This window comes from Peromyscus leucopus, chromosome 7 (assembly GCF_004664715.2).
Source record: "Peromyscus leucopus breed LL Stock chromosome 7, UCI_PerLeu_2.1, whole genome shotgun sequence".
Taxonomy (NCBI): Eukaryota; Metazoa; Chordata; class Mammalia; order Rodentia; family Cricetidae; genus Peromyscus; species Peromyscus leucopus.
Window position 1 is genome coordinate 98137181 of NC_051069.1, and position 15798 is coordinate 98152978.

General features: G+C 45.8%; 1 protein-coding gene and 1 pseudogene across 1 annotated transcript in view; one reads left to right on the plus strand and one right to left on the minus strand.

Annotated features, from left to right (window-relative positions):
* Window positions 1–8279: 8279 nt before the first annotated feature.
* LOC114705220 lies at window positions 8280–9075 on the minus strand (annotated as a pseudogene).
* Window positions 9076–11785: 2710 nt separating this feature from the next.
* Map4 (microtubule associated protein 4) overlaps window positions 11786–15798 on the plus strand; it is a 142634-nt gene continuing 138621 nt past the window's right edge. Inside the window, exon 1 of the mRNA XM_037207948.1 lies at window positions 11786–12164. The gene's annotated coding sequence lies outside the window, so the exon portion shown is untranslated. The remainder of the gene's footprint in view (window positions 12165–15798) is intronic.

A 15798-nucleotide genomic window follows, 5' to 3' on the forward strand; every position in this document is an offset into this window, starting at 1 on the left:
ACTCACTCTGTAGCCCAGGCTGGCCTCCAGAATGCTGGGATTAAAGGCATGCGCCACCACCACTCAGCTACTTATTTTTTTTAAATAATTTATTTTTACTTAATGTGTATTGGTGTTTTTTTTCTGCATGTATGTCTGTGTGAGGGTGTCAGATCTCCTGGAACCAGAGTTACAGACAGCTATAAGCCGCCATGTGGGTTCTGGGAATTGAACTTGGTCCCCTAGAAGAACAGCTAGTGCTTTTAACCACTGAGCCATCCAGTCCCATACTTATAGTCTATATGCATGAGCATCTGCCTAGATGTGTGTCTGTGCACTATGTGCATGCCTGGTGCCCAGAAAGGCCAGAAGAGGGTTGTATCTGTACGCTGGGACCTGAACCTGGCTCCTCTATTGGAGCAGTCAATGCTCTTAACCACTGATCTGTCTCCAGCCTAACCTGACCATTTTGATGCTCAGTCCATGCTTCTAAAATGATGCTGGATCCTTACAATGCACAATCTGCCAAAACTCAAGAGATAGTCGAACTGATCCCTGATCCCTGGCTGTGGCTAAAAGTTAAACAACACCATGTCTCGAAAACAAAACAAGGGCTGGTAAGAGCTTAGTGGGTAAAAGTGCTTGTCGCATAGCCCTGACGATCTTGAGTTGGATGCCCAGAACCCATGTGAAGGTAAAAGGAAAGAAATGATTCCACAAAGTTGTCCTCTGATTGCCCACATGCATGCTGTGGCCTTTTCATACACCCATATATCTTACATACATAAACAACAATAATAAATAAAATTTAAAAACAAAACAAAGGCTGGGAGATAACCTCAATAGATAAAGTGCTTATTCTGCAAAATGAAGACACATTAAAAAAACCAGGGAGGGTTAGGGCTGGAATGATGGTTGGGGAGAAGGTTCATTTGTTAACATGCTTGCTGAGCAAGCATGAAGACCTTCCGTAGACTCCCCAGCACTGAGTAAAAACCATAGCCCTGTGTAGCGCTTAGCGATAATTCCAGCTTTGGGGAGACGAGATAAGCAGACTTCAGGAGACTGCTAACAAGCCAGCCTACTGGAAACAGTAAGCTTTGGGTTCAGTGAGAGACCATGTCTCAAAGAGTTAAGGCAAGATAGAGAATAATAGAGGATGCTCATGTGCAGTGTAATCACCTGTTCACACACATGTGCACATACATATACAACATATACATACATACATATATATACACTATATATACACTATATACACTATATATATCTATATATCTATCTATATCTATATCTATATCTATATCTATCTATCTATCTATCTATATATATATATATATATATATACATAACACATGTTAAAATAAGAAAAAGTTGGCCGGGCGGTGGTGGCGCACGCCTTTAATCCCACTCGGGAGGCAGAGGCAGGCGGATCTCTGTGAGTTCGAGGCCAGCCTGGACTACCAAGTGAGTTCCAGGAAAGGTGCAAAGCTACACAGAGAAACCCTGTCTCGAAAAACCAAAAAAAAAAAAAAAAAAAAAAGTCAGGCAATGTGACACATACTTGCAAGTCAGCTCTGGCGAGGCTTAGACAGGCGAAGCCCTGAACTATGTATGGACAGGCAGCTGAATCGAATTTTGATGGAAGACTCCTGATGTTGACCTCTGATCTTCATATGCACATGTATACTTGTGTATGAACACCCCACATACAGGAACACTTACACATCCGTACACATATACAAACTAAATAAAACCAAAACACAACAACCCTCCTGCCCTGAAAAATGTCACTGTCACTATCATAGAAGATAAACACATGCACACATGAGAGAAGGTTAAGAAATGTTCCTCAGCTGCTGAACCTAAAGAGACAGGGCAGGGGCTGGAGAGGTGGCTCAGTGTTTAAGAGCACTGGCTGTTCTGCCAGAGGACAGAGTTCAATTCCTAGCACCCACATGGCTCTCTCAATTGTCTGTAACCGCAGTTCTCTCTTCTGGCCTCAACAGGTATCAGGCATGTATGTGGTACACAGATACACATGCAGGTAAAACATATCTATATATGCAGGCATACATATAAAATAAAAATAAAAAATATTTTTAAATGAGACAAAACTATCTGGAGGAGAAGAAATGCAATTATTATATTACTGCATTAACTGAAAAATTAGAATATAAATGACTGATTAGACAGAACTTTTTTTTCTAATTCTGTAGTCTAGATTGATTTGGAACTCAACATTGAGAAGGCTGGCCTCAAACTTTCAGTGATGTTCCTGGTTCTGCCCAGGAGTGCTAGGATTATAGGCATATACCAGTATATCAAACTGTGATTTAGCTCTGGTTAGATAGAACTCTGTTTCTTTCCTTCTTTCCTTCTTTCTTTCTTTCTTTCTTTCTTTCTTTCTTTCTTTCTTTCTTTCTTTCTTTCTTTCTTTCTTTCTTTCTTTCTTTCTTTCTTTCTTTCTTGTTTATTTCTGAGACAAGGTTTCAACTATGCAGTCTTGGCTGGCCTGTGACTCTATATAAACCATTCTGGCCTCAGACACCCACCTGCTTCTCCCTCCCTAGGGCTGGGATTAAAGCTGTACACCAGGCTGGAGAGTTAAGAGCACTGGCTGCTCTTCTAAAGGACCTGGGTTCAATTCCTAGTAAGTCCATGGCAGCTCACAACTGTCTGTAACTCCAGTTCCAGGGGATCCAACACACAGACAAATGTGCACATAAAATAAAATTAAAAGAGAGAAACCAGAAAAAGGAAAAAAAAAAGAAGTGTGTACCATCACACCTAGATAGATAGGATCTTGAATTAGAATCAATTTTAAATTTCATGGGGTTGATATCTATCTGTAGTGTTATTAAGAAATATACCTTGGAATATTTAGGGACAAAAAGCCTGAAATATGCGAACTATCATTAAAATAATAATCCCAGCACTTGGGAGGCAGAGGCAGATCTCTGTTGAGTTCAAGGCCAGCCTGGTCTATTAAAGCTAGTTCCAGGACAGTCAAAGCTATGTAAAAAAAACCCAAAAACTTGTCTTGAAAAACCAGAAAAAGGCTGGGCAATGGTGGCACATGCCTTTAATCCCAGCACTTGGGAGGCAGAGCCAGGCGGATCTCTGTTAGTTCGAGGCCAGCCTGGACTACCAAGTGAGTCCCAGAAAAGGCGCAAAGCTACACAGAGAAACTCTGTTTCGAAAAAACAACAACAACAACAAAAAAAAAAAAGAAAGAAAGAAAAACTAGAAAAATAAATATATAAATTAGTCTGTGTATAGAATATATGTGTGTGCAGCACATGATTAAGCAAATGGACACAATGTTTAAAATAGCTGAAGCTTGGTAAAGAATACATGGGAGTCTTCTATGCAATTTTTATTCTTGCAATCTTTCAAATAAATTTGAAAATTATTTCCAAATATAATATTTTTTTTTTTTTTTTTTTTTTTCAGCAGGTTTCTCTATGTAGCTTTGCGCCTTCTGAACTCGCTTTGGAGACCAGGCTGGCCTCGAACTCACAGAGATCCACCTGCCTCTGCCTCCCAAGTGCTGGGATTAAAGGCGTGCGCCGCCGCCCCGCCGCCGCCGCCGCCGCCGCCCCGCCGCCCCCCCCCGCCGCCGCCCCCGCCGCCGCCCCCCGCCGCCGCCGCCGCCCCACCACCACCACCACCACCACCGCCAGGCCTCCAAATATAATATTTTAAAAGTGCTCCCCTGCTAAGTTCCCTGAATTCTAATTGAGTCAGTATGGATTGTGGCTTCAGGAATTGAATGAATATGTGTAGCTCTCTTCTAAATATAAGTTTGTTTGAGCTGCCAAATGCTTGATTCCAAGTTAAGTGAAAAGTGCCAAGTCGCCAAGGAAAGCAGCATCTTTGAAAAGTTTCCCTTCGATTTTCATCTCACATCTTCTCTGTTGAGCTGGCAGCTCTCCTCAGCAGCTTACTGAATTGGCAAGAGTTGCTTTTTGGCTTCCAAGTGACTCACACAAGGTCTGAACAAAGGCTCTGAAGTTGGGGCAATGTTAGTCTCCTCACCTAGAGGAAAGGAGCGATCATAGCAGAGATCACAAAGTGGCAAACCAAGAGCTGCCAGCCCACAGACATAGTTAGCTATACAGTGTTCTTGTTTTTTTTTTTTTTTTTTTTTTTTGTTTTGTTTTGGGACACAAGCTCACTGAGGAGCCCCTGCTGGCCTGGAATTTTTTGTTTATTTATTTATTTATTTTTCCAAGACAGGGTTTTGCTGTATAGTTTTGGTGCCTGATCTGGACTAGCTCTGTAGACCAGGCTGGTCTGGAACTCACAGAGATCCACCTGCCTCTGCCTCTTGAGTGCTGGGATTAAAGGCGTGAGCCACCACCGCCTGGCTCAAGGCAACTCTTATAAAGAAAATATTTATAATTGAAGGTTATAAATTTACAGTTTCAGAAGTTCAGTCCATTATGATCATGAAGGGGAGCATGGCAGCCTGCAGGCAGAAGTGGTGCTGGCTACAGCTTGACCAGAAGGCAGCAGGAACTTGACTGAACTGTCACACTGAGGGAAGCTTGACAGAGAGACCTCAAAACCTGCCCCACAGCAACACACTTCCTGCAACAAGGCCACACCTCCTAATGATGCCACGCCCTTTGGGCCATTTTCTTACAAACCACCACAATGGGCCAGGCTGGTCTCAAACTCACAGATCTGTCTGCGTCTGCCTCCTGAGTGCTGGAATTATAAGCATGGGTGCTACTATCATTCAGCCCATTTTTTCCTCAATTAATTGTTATTTACACTCAACCATTAGGCCGTTTCATGGAAAAAATTGACTGTTCTCTGACGATGCTGTATCCATACTTAGGGACTGGCAGCAACTGGGAGGAGCTGGGGTTTGTACGCCTCTGCTCTGCTGAGCCCCTCTTTGCCATTTTCTATCATGACCAGCAATCTTGCTTACTTTCCGTTTCTTCTCTGTCTCCAGACTAGAAAAGGATCAAAAAGAGTCTTCTAGTTCCTGCTATCTCTGATATGTATACACTCATATACCCCAAATTTGGAGTGAAACCCAGCACTTCCTGCATGAAGACAGGCAGTACTCGGCCTGTGAACTATATACCCCAGCCTCATGACTCATTTCTTTTGTGGCTGCAGATGGTGAACAAGAAAGAGGTTAGATGGAGCTCAGAGTGAGATGTAGAAGCAACCAGGGTGACAATTATCATCCTGTATCAGTATCAAGGATACTGATTGAAGAGGGGCTGGATTCTGCTTAGGAGGCCAATAGACACAGTGGCCATCTAGAGGGTTTGACATTATGAGTCAGAATTGAAAAGAAACCAGGATATTTTATTGAGGTTCAGAATGGAACACAGAAGAACTGGAGAGCAGCCAGGTGTCTGCTAGGCATGCCAAAGACCTTAGGACATCACTTGAGCAGTCTTGGAGTCGCAGCTCAGTGGCTATGCTCTGCAGCCAGAAAGTAGATCCTGGAAGGAAAAAGAGAGACAAAACAAAATAACAACAAAAAAACTAGCCAGGTTGGTGCTGGAGAGATGGCTCAGGGGTTAAGAACATTGGCTGCTCTTCCAGAGAACCCAGGTTCAATTCCAAGCACCCATGTGACAGCTCACAACTTTCTTTAACTTCAGTTCTAGGGGATCTGACATCCTCACACGACCATACATGCAGTCAAACACCAGTCAATGCTCATAAAATTAAAAACAACACACAAGCCAGGTGTGGTGGCGGCGCATGCCTTTAATCCCAGCACTTGCGGGTAGAAGCAGGAGGATCTTAGTGAGTTTGAGGCCAGCCTGGTCTACAAAACAAGTTTCAGGACAGCCAGAGTTGTTACACAGAGAAAACCTGTCTCGAAAAACCAAAAACCAACCAAGCAACCAAACAAACAGATAAAAACTAGCCAGGTATGGTGGCACCTGCCTGTAATCCCAGGACCTGAGCACTTTAGGAGTGTCAGACAGGAGATTACTGAGTTTGCAGCCAGTCTAGGCTCTGGGGAGACAGGAAGGTCAGGAAGTCAGGGTTGGCTGAACTTGGTGGCACACTCCTTTAATCTCAATGCTCGGAGGCAGACGCAGGTAGATCTCTGGGTTTGAAACTGGCCTGGTTGGCAGTAGTAGCGCATGCCTTTAATCCCAGCACTCTGGAGGCAGAGCCAGGTGGATCTCTGTGAGTTCGAGGCCAGCCTGGGCTATAAAGCGAGTTCCAGGAAAGGCGCAAAGCTACACAGAGAAACCCTGTCTCGAAAAACCAAAAAAAAAAAAAAAAAAAAAAAAAAAAGGATAAAATAAATCTTCTAAAAACATCATCAATCTTAGAATGCCATCATTGGGAGGATCAGTTGAGGGTCTATAAGGAGAAATCACACAGCATGTTCAGGAGCAGTACTGGATGAGGTGAGCATTACCTTAAAAGTAGAAAACAACCTTCTCTGCCTTTGGACCACTCTAGGAGAAGATAAATAAAAGGAAGACAGAATTAGGCCCTGACTCAGGTGACTTGATATTAAGGGAATGCCCCAAAGGTATGTGCTCCCCAATAGCTACTGAGAGGATGCAGGCTCCTAACATCAAGGCAACAAGGATACATCAGTCAGCCTTGAGAGAGGTGTCTTTATTTCAAGTGAAAGGAAGTTCCAGTGCACTGAGCGATGAGACCACAGAAAGCAAGAAGTAGAAGTCATTGTCGTCTGTTCTACTTCCCCTGATAGACATGAGGAACCTGAGGCCCAGGGATGGGAAATAGCTTCCCCAAGGCTACACAGTCTATTCCTGGTGCAGGTCAATCTGTAATGGGGTTCTTTATCTTACAGTCCAGGGCTGGGATTGTAGTTGCTACAGATGACTATTGGCAGTTTGTACCAACAGAGCTTGGGCTAGGGCTAACCACAAAGAAGGATCTGCTGACTTGGATTTTTTTTTTTTTTTTTTTTGAGAGCTGTTTCTTTTTTTTCTTCGAGTGTTCTTACATACAATCTCATGTAGCCAAGGCTGGCCTGAAACTCCTAATTCCTGCTCCAGCCTCCTGAGTGCTGAGATTACAAGTGTGTATTACTAAAGCTAGCTGCTGCTGCAATTTCTGGGGCAGGCATATCTGACAGGCCCGAGAGGAAGGAAGAAGGAAAAACTAAGAATGACTTCTAGGGGCTGGAAGATGGTTAGAGATGGCTTAGTCCTTCAAAGTACTTGTCGCTCTTCCAGAGGATCCAGGTTTGATTTTCAGTACCCCCATGGTGGCTCACAACTGTTTGTAACTCCACTTCCAGGGCATCCAACAACCTTCTCTGGCCTTCCTAATGCACGTGATGCACAGACATACAGGCAGGTAAAACACCCATACATGTTAAAAAAATAATAATAAAATAAAGATAAAAAAAGAATGATTTCTGGGCTGGGCATGATGGCACACATTTTTTGAAACAGGGTTTCTCTGTGTAGCCCTGCTGTCCTGGAACTCACTCCATAGACCAGGCTGGCCTTGAACTCAAGAGATTCACCTGCTTCCGCCTTGAAAGTGCTGGGATTAAAGGCATGTGCCAACCCTGCCGCGTGCCCCCCCAAGGTGGCACACACTTTTAATCCCAGCATTTAGGATACAGAGGTAGGCTGATCTCTGTGAATCTGACAGCAGCCTGGTCTAAATAGGGAATCTAGTCCAGAGCTACATATATGGTAAGATCCTGTCTTACAAAAAAGAAAAGATTTCCTGGGCTCAACCCTAGGCACTCATAATATGGGGAATCTATTAATTTAAAGAATGTAGGTTCCCAGCACTCAGGAGGCAGAGCCATGCGGATCTCTGTGAGTTCAAGGCCAGCCTGGGCTACCAAGTGAGTTCCAGGAAAGGCGCAAAGCTACACAGAGAAACCCTGTCTCGAAAAACCAAAAAAAAAAAAAAAAAAAAAAAAGAAAAGAATGTAGGTTCCTAACAACCCCCCCCCCCCCAGACAGGGTTTCTTTGTGTAACTTTGGCTGTCATCTAACTAGTTCAGGCTGGCCTCGAACTCACAGAGACCCACCTACCTCTGCCTCCAGAGTACTGGGATTAAAGGCATGAGCCACCACTGCCCTGTGGATTCTAACTTCTAACACTTAAGCTTTCCTAGACATCTGACTTCAAATGGGCTCAAAGACAATTGTAGTCATGGAGTCTGAGACAGGTCTTGGGACTGGCTACTTCAGTCTCCAGGAAGAATCATTTTAACACTCACTTTATATTTTTCAGGATAATAAATCCAGCATTAGACAAAATTCAGAGTCTTGATATGAAATAATGTTAACAAACCAGAATTGTTTACAAGGCGCTCTGGTAAAGTTTTATCAAAGGAAAACTTTCCTGGTTTACTTTTTACCAGTCTGTTCTGGCATGCTTCTAATAATATCAGAATCACCTGGGTTAATGCTAGCCAGTGTGCATACTCTGTAGTATTTTCCACATGTTGTGCCCAATTCAATGTTATTGCCACTGTAGTGCGGGACACCAGTTTTAGCCAACATGGCATAGTATTCTATTTCAGATTTCCTCAAAGCTGGACAGTTGTTGGCGAGGATAACCCAATTTCACTTTGCCCTGTCTGATCATCTTCAGAGTCTGTTTGTATCCTAGCACGTACTTTCCACTTTTCATAACAAGTTGGAGCCTAGAGTTGACTCCAGAGACTTTTTTGTCTTCTTTGCGGCCACCATCTTTCTGCCTTACGTGTGGGACAGCTCCCAACCAAGTTCAGCCTCCAAGATCCAGGATTTGTTTTTTTTTTGAGATGGGGTCTTGCTATGTAGTGCAGACTGGAATCAAACCTGCCGTAGAGCCTAGGATGATCTGAAACTCAGTAGTTTCCGTCTCTGCCTCCAGAGTGCTGCTGTTGCAGGTGTGTATGGCTTCATTCAGTTAGGAAATCGATCTAATGCATCCTGTGAATGTGCTGACTCATGTGGCTTTTCTAACAGAATGGTGCACTATATATATATTTGTTAGAAAAAACGACTGTTTCCTTACATTCTCCTTGGAGTAGAGTGTATGTGGGTGTGCTGGAGTGTGTGTGTGTGTGTGTGTGTGTGTGTGTGTATGTGTGTATGTGCACGTGCACGCATGTGTGTGTTCGAGAGAGAGAGAGAGAGAGAGAGAGAGAGAGAGAGAGAGAGAGAGAGAGAGAGAGATTGAGAGAGAGAGAGAGTGAGTTCTGGATCTTTCTCACCAAACCTTTACTTTTTTGTTTGATACAGGATCTCATGAACTGATCCTCTGGCTCCCATTTCTTTTTGTTTTTTTTTTCAGGGCTGAGTACCGAACTCAGGGCCTACCACTGAGCTAAATCCCCAACCCCGGCTCCCATTTCTAAATGCTGGAATTACAAGCATGAACTACTGGCTTTTTGTTACTATTATTATTATTATTATAATAAGTTAGTTAATTTTTTTATTTTTGGTTTTTTGAGATAGGATTTCAAACAGCCTTGGCTGTCCTAGAACTTACTTTGCAGACCAGGTTGGCCTCCAACTCACAGAGATTTGCCTGCCTTTGCCTCCCAAGGGCTGGGGTAAAAGGTGTGCGCCACCACACCTGGCTGCTGCTGCTGCTCCTTCTTATTTTAGTTTTTTGAGACAGGGTTTCTCTGTGTAGCTTTAGAGCCTGTCTTGGAACTCGATCTGTAGAACAGGCTGGCCTTGAACTAACAGAGCTGGCTCTGTCTCCTGAGTGCTGGGATTAAAGGCAGGTGCCATTGCTGCCCAGTATGAACTATGACCACTAAATGCGAAGTAACAATGTATGTACTTTAGAATAGTTATTATTATTATTGTTGTTATTATGTTTTTTTTTTTTTTTTTTTGTTTTTGAACAGGTTTCTCTCGTAGCTTTGCGTTTTGGAGCTCATTTAGCCAGGCTGGCTCGACTCAAGAGATCGCTGCTCTGCTCCATGTGATTAAGGCGTGCGCACCGCCGCTGTTTTATGTTTTTTGAAACAGTGTTTTTTTGTGTAGTCTTGGCTGTCCTGCTCTGTAGATCAGGCTGGCCTCGAACTCAGAGATCTGCCTGCCTCTGTCTCCTCAGTGATGGGTTAAAGGTGTGTGCCAACACTGCCAAGCTCTAGGGAGTTATCAGTATGGATCCCATGAAGTTATCATCTCCATTTACAATTAAAATCAATGACAAAACTTTCCCTGGGGAGATGCAATACACACGTCCACTCACCCCAGATAGGGAACTCAGGACAGACCAAAGTTCATCTTGGTCAAACAGTAAGTTTTATTGGGGTTACTTATAAAAATATGAAGGGATATGAGGAGGGGTCACTCACAGGAGCAGAAAAGACTCAAAGACAGCTGTATCACCAAGGCCCACCCCAGCATGGGTGACAACTCACAGAACTGGGATTCCTGGATAACACTCCACAGCTTGCAGGCCACTCAACAGGTTGGAGAGTATTCTTTGCAGGTGACACTGGTCTAAACCTCTTCTAGGCAGTTTGGCTGGTTTCAGAGTCTTTGTAGCTTTTCCTCTTCTGAGAGTTTTTTTTGCAGCTTGGCTCTGGTCTTCTGAGAGGAACACTGAATTCTGGCAGAGAGGAGCCTGGTGAATCTGGTTGGTTTCAGGGATTTCCTGAAGCTATTTTGAGTTGTTTACCTACCTGCTTAAGGAGCTTCCCTGTAGGATGGAAAGTTCTGATGATAAAGGAAACTGTTACACAACAAGAATAGATTTAGAAGTCTTCCATAAGTTTATACAACTTGTTAGGCTGTTTTGAGATTTTATGGGGAATATGGGTCATCAGCATTTTGCCACTGGCATCCTATTAATAACTCTATTGAGAGTGACTATTATCTAACTATTATCTAATTTTCATAAGTGAGGAAATTGAAGCTTAGTTTTCTCAAGGCTACACAGCTACAAAACACAGCTGTGCTTCCTAAACAAGTCTTCCTAGTAACCTCTATAGGGCTGAGTTTACAACCCTATCACCTGGCTACCTAAATTAAAGCCCCACTAGGCAAATACTGCCTTGTCATTATGTTGTTACTAAACTTGTCTGTCCCCTCCTTCATAAACAGGCAATGAGGAGGGCTGGAGAGACGACAAAACTGCGGCCAGGCTCACAACCAAAAATATAAACAGGAATGAGGATCTATTTCCTAACCATCCAGGATTGTTGTGATTAAGAGCTAGTGTTGCTATCTGGGAGACGGAATAAGCACTCAAAAGGATTAAGTACCATTATTTCTTCCAGACCGGTACTATCCACAGGCAATATAATGTGAATCAAACATAGTGAGACTCTGTCTCAAAAAAAGGAGAGGGTGGAGGAGGAGGAGGAGGTAATTAAGCCGGGTGTGGAGGCTCCCAGGAATTCGGGAGGCTGAGGCAGAAGGACCGCCACCACTTCGAGGCAGGTGGGTGATAGTGAATTTCAGGCCAGCCTGTGCTATGCTGTGAGACTGTCTCGAAAAAAATCAAAACCAAACAAAGGCGATTTTTAAGTAACTGAACGGAATAAAACTAAAAGAAACATGAAATTAAGTTACTAAATACACGCCAAACTATATAATTAGTTTTGCAATAAACAGTGTCCCTTCTTCTCAACTTGGTCCAGTCACGTTTCAAGGCCGGCTCCAGGGAGCTGCCCAGAGTCGTGCCCTCTGCTCGCCCGCCCGGCAGGGTTCCCTGCGGCGAGGGCCCAAGGACCCGCCCCCGCCCCTCCCAGATGACATCATAGAGCCCACCAGTCAGCGCCCTCGGGGCCCACTCGGGCCCAGGCCGTGTGCGCCTGACACCGGCATCCTCCCCGCTGGGAAAGGAAGCAGTGGCCGGAGGCTCGCCCTTCGCTCCGGTACCCGCGGGCCGGAGGCCGCAGCCCAGACCTCCGACGCGCGCCTCGCCAACCGTCCGCCGCTCGTGCCGCTTCCACCGAGAGGTCGAGGCGCAGGGGCAGGCGTGGATTGGCTCGCGGCGCTTTGGCCCGCCCCTCGGGGGCGCCCATTGGTTGGGGCGGCGTCCGCTGGTGGTGGGGGACGCCCCGCCTTCGTGCCGGCCTTCAAGAGGGCGACGAGGAAGCGGCCACCTCCCTGCGCCCCGCCCCTCCGGCTTGCTCTGCGGCTCCCGCGGCTCCTCCCGGCTGCTCCCGGCTCCTCTCTGCCCTCTCCCGGCTTCTTGCGGCTCCGGCTTGGACTTGGCGGCGGCGGCGGGTGAGTGCTGGCGAGGTCGGGATCCGAGGGTCGGCCTCTTCGCTGTCCCCCCGAGACACTGCCCTAGGATCTCCTGGGGACCGCTGGGGACCCCTGCAGGTCCCGCCCGAGGCGGGGAAGGGCGGTGGCTGCCCGCCTGCGGACGCCCGGGTCGCTGCTAGAGGGGGCCCGGCGGGGGGCCTGCGGGCGTGACCTTCCGAGTCTCGGTGGCGCCTTCGGAGGGGACCGTAGGGGGCGAGACGGGCCCAGAGATCCTGTTTTCGGGCGTCCCGGGCTGTGGAGCCGAGCGGCTTGCCTCAGCCTGGGCATGTGCTGAGTCCAGGCACCGAGGGTCGGCCACAGCCTGGGGCCTTGGGTGGGGTTCGGGGGAATGCAGAAGAACGCCGGGGACGTTTCTCCAGGCGTCCGGAGGGGCGTCAGTGGGTGTGGGGACTGAGGAGAGCCTCCGCGTGTCGGGTTTGGGGGTCATGGGTGGGGCTGAGGGGTGGTCCGCAGATCTTAACTCGAGCCCTTGTGTGCGTGGGCCCCCGCACAGTTTGGGGACTGATGCGCTTCTAGTGTCTGGCTTCGGGAATGCAGCGGGGTCACCGTAAGGGTGCAGAGCCGGGAAACTTAGGGAGCAGGACTAGCAGCGGCCGTTGGAAACGTTATTCAGAGCAGAGATTGTGGGTTTATTTAGCACACGGGACGAGCTCTTTTGGACTGTTAGAGCCGGAGCTCAGCTTTGGTTGAGATTGCCTTCTGGGCGTGTTTGAGAGGTTTTGCTTATCTCCATTATTGTGCAGATTAAGTGCGTTTGCTGCTTTAGGGGAAGAGATTGATTTCCCCACAGGTTTGTGTTAGGAATCCAGAACTCGCCCTCTCCCTGGGTGAGGTGGGGTGGTGTAGCTATGCTTCTCTGGGAAGATTAGTGTTACCCAGCTTTCTCCGGAATCCCCCTTTCCCTCCTCTGGTCCAGTTACAGCATTTCTCCTCAGGGGCCCTGCAGTGTTTCTTGCTCCCTGTGAGTGTCTCCCGCCCATTTCCCTACTGCTGCGCTTTTGGCAACTGCCTCTGCTCTTTCCCAGGGATGGTTGTGGCATTGCATCAGGGGATATTTGTAATTTGCTCACTCAGCCCAGGAGGAGGGAGAATAGTATGGTGCAGAGATGGGGGGGGGCGGGGGGGCAAGCGGGTGGGGGGGGCGGTTGCCGGCAGCTTGGCTGGGGTAGGCAGAGCGATGGGTGTGGTGAGGGAAATACAGCTGCTCTAGGCCTATAGGGTAACACTGCCCAGTCATCAGCGCAGATTCAAAGACCAGCAACAGCAGCAGCTATTTTTATAAATCAATCCTGAATCCAAGTTGAGCACAAGGATTTAGAGTGAACAGTTGTCAGGTCCTAACTATGACAGGCAGTGTGTTTGGTAGACAACACTACAGTTGCTAAGCAAGAAACTCCATCTATCTGTACAGTGCAGCAGATACTTGTAACCTTGTAACTTTGCTTTTTCTCCACTCTCTACAATGGGAGTGAGTTCAGGTGATGGCTTTTCAATTGATGGAGTTTGATCGCCCATACCACTTCCTTTCAAAGGTGATATTTTTATCTCAGTTGTAATCTCGTTTCATATTTAGCGTTAGGTGATTAAAGCTATTGTTTTTTTGAGCCAGTACCATCTACCAGGTACTTTGGGTCTGTCTGTCTCTCTCTCTCTCTCTCTCTCTCTCTCTCTCTCTCTCTCTCTCTCTCAAAGGGAATATACTCATGCAAAGCAAACTCAGCAGATTGGTAAATCAGGTTCCAGTGAGTGTTGAAAGTATTGATGCCTTGTACACAATTGGATTTAATTATCCACTGGCCCAAAATACCTCCATTGTTCCTGGTAGCCTAATCAGTAAAACAGTTGACTGTAGTATTGGAATGAGGGCAATGAATGTTTTCAGGGATATTTATTTTAATCAAGTTATTGAAGCTTAGTTGAGTTTGCCTTCTTTTCCTATTGTTAACAACACATACACTAAAGTTGGAAAGTGCAAGAGTGTGTCTTTTATTGTATTTTATTTGCTTATTTTTATATTTATTTGGTGTGTGTGTATGTGTGTATGTGTGCCACTTCATGAGTGGGGTGGAGGTTAAAGGACAACTTTGGGAGTCAGTTTTCTTTATTTACCATGTGCTTTTTGGGTATTGAACTCAAGTCCTCAGGCTTGGCAGCAAGTGCTTTTATACTCATTGAGCCATTAGACCTTCCCATTATTATTATTATCATCATCATCTTTTTTTTGAATCAGTGACAGGGTCTCTCCATCTCTGGCTGTCCTCGAACCCACAAAGATCCATCTCCCTGTGCCTCTGGAGACTTGTATTATTTTTTAAATTTTCATTTTAGATTTAACTTTATGCATAAGTGTTTTGCTTGTGTCTCTATGTGCACCATGTGTGTGCCTGGTGCCCATGGAAGTAAGGAGGGGGTTGGATTCCTTAGACCTGGAGTTTACAGACGGCTGTGAGTGCTGTGAACCAAACCTGGGTCCTCTGCCGGAGCAACAGTTAGTCTTAACCTCTGTGCTATCTCTCAAGCCTCTGTTTTTTAGATTTCTTTCTTTCTTTTTTTTTTTGGAGACATATTTTATTCTATAGCCCAGGCTGGCCTGGAACTTTACTATGTAGTCTGGACTGGCCTCATGGCAGTTGCCCATGAGCTCATGGCAGTCCTCCTGCTTCAGCCTTCCTTTTTAGTGTTTTGAGACAGGGTTTCTCTGAGTAACAGCCCCCACAGGCTGACCTTGAACTCAAGAGAACTGGCAGCCTTTACTGCCTCCCTAGTGCTAGGATTAAAGGCATCACCCTCCCCCCATCCCCTTTTTTTTTCTTCAAGATAGAGTTTGTCTGTGTAGACTAGACTGTCCTGGAACTCCCTCCATAGACCAGGCTGGCCTCCAACTCAGAGATCCACCTGTGTCAGCCTCCTGAGTGCTGGATTACAGACGTGGACATAAAGGCAAAACCACCACTGCGGGCTTATGTGTCAGCCTTTCAGATGCTAGGATTGCAGGCATCTGTCACCATACCCAGCTTGGGGTGTGTCCCAATACTCTCTCTCCCTTCCCAGGTTTAAAAACAAATCTATTCATATGTTTAACAGTGTGCCTGTGCTAAAATCTTAAATATACAAATAAGGTTACAGTGTACAGTAAAGTCATTTTCCATTGTTTGCTGACAAGTGAAGGAAGCACCTGGAATCTCTTTTCCCCCTGAGATTGGGGTCTTGTGTTGCCCAGGCTGGTCTGGAGCTTCTGGACTCAAGCCATATTCTTTCTTGCTTAGGAATATCACAGTTATATCTCCACATCTAGCTTTGGGATTTCTTATAGCTAGATAGCTTAGCTTTAGCTAGAGATTTGATTTTTCCTAACCTTGTTTCTGAATTTGGTGATTCAATTTTGACTGTAGACTTTTGTAGTTAACAATTTATAAAATTTGTGGATTATTATTATTGAGAACGGGGTCTTATATAGGCCAGACTGACTTTGAATTCATGTAACACCACACCCAGTTCAAGGGCCGGAACTTTTTTTTTGTTTTTGTTTTTTTTGAGGCAGGATTTCTCTGTGTAGTTTTGTTGCCTGTCCTGGACTCCTCAAGGCAGGCTG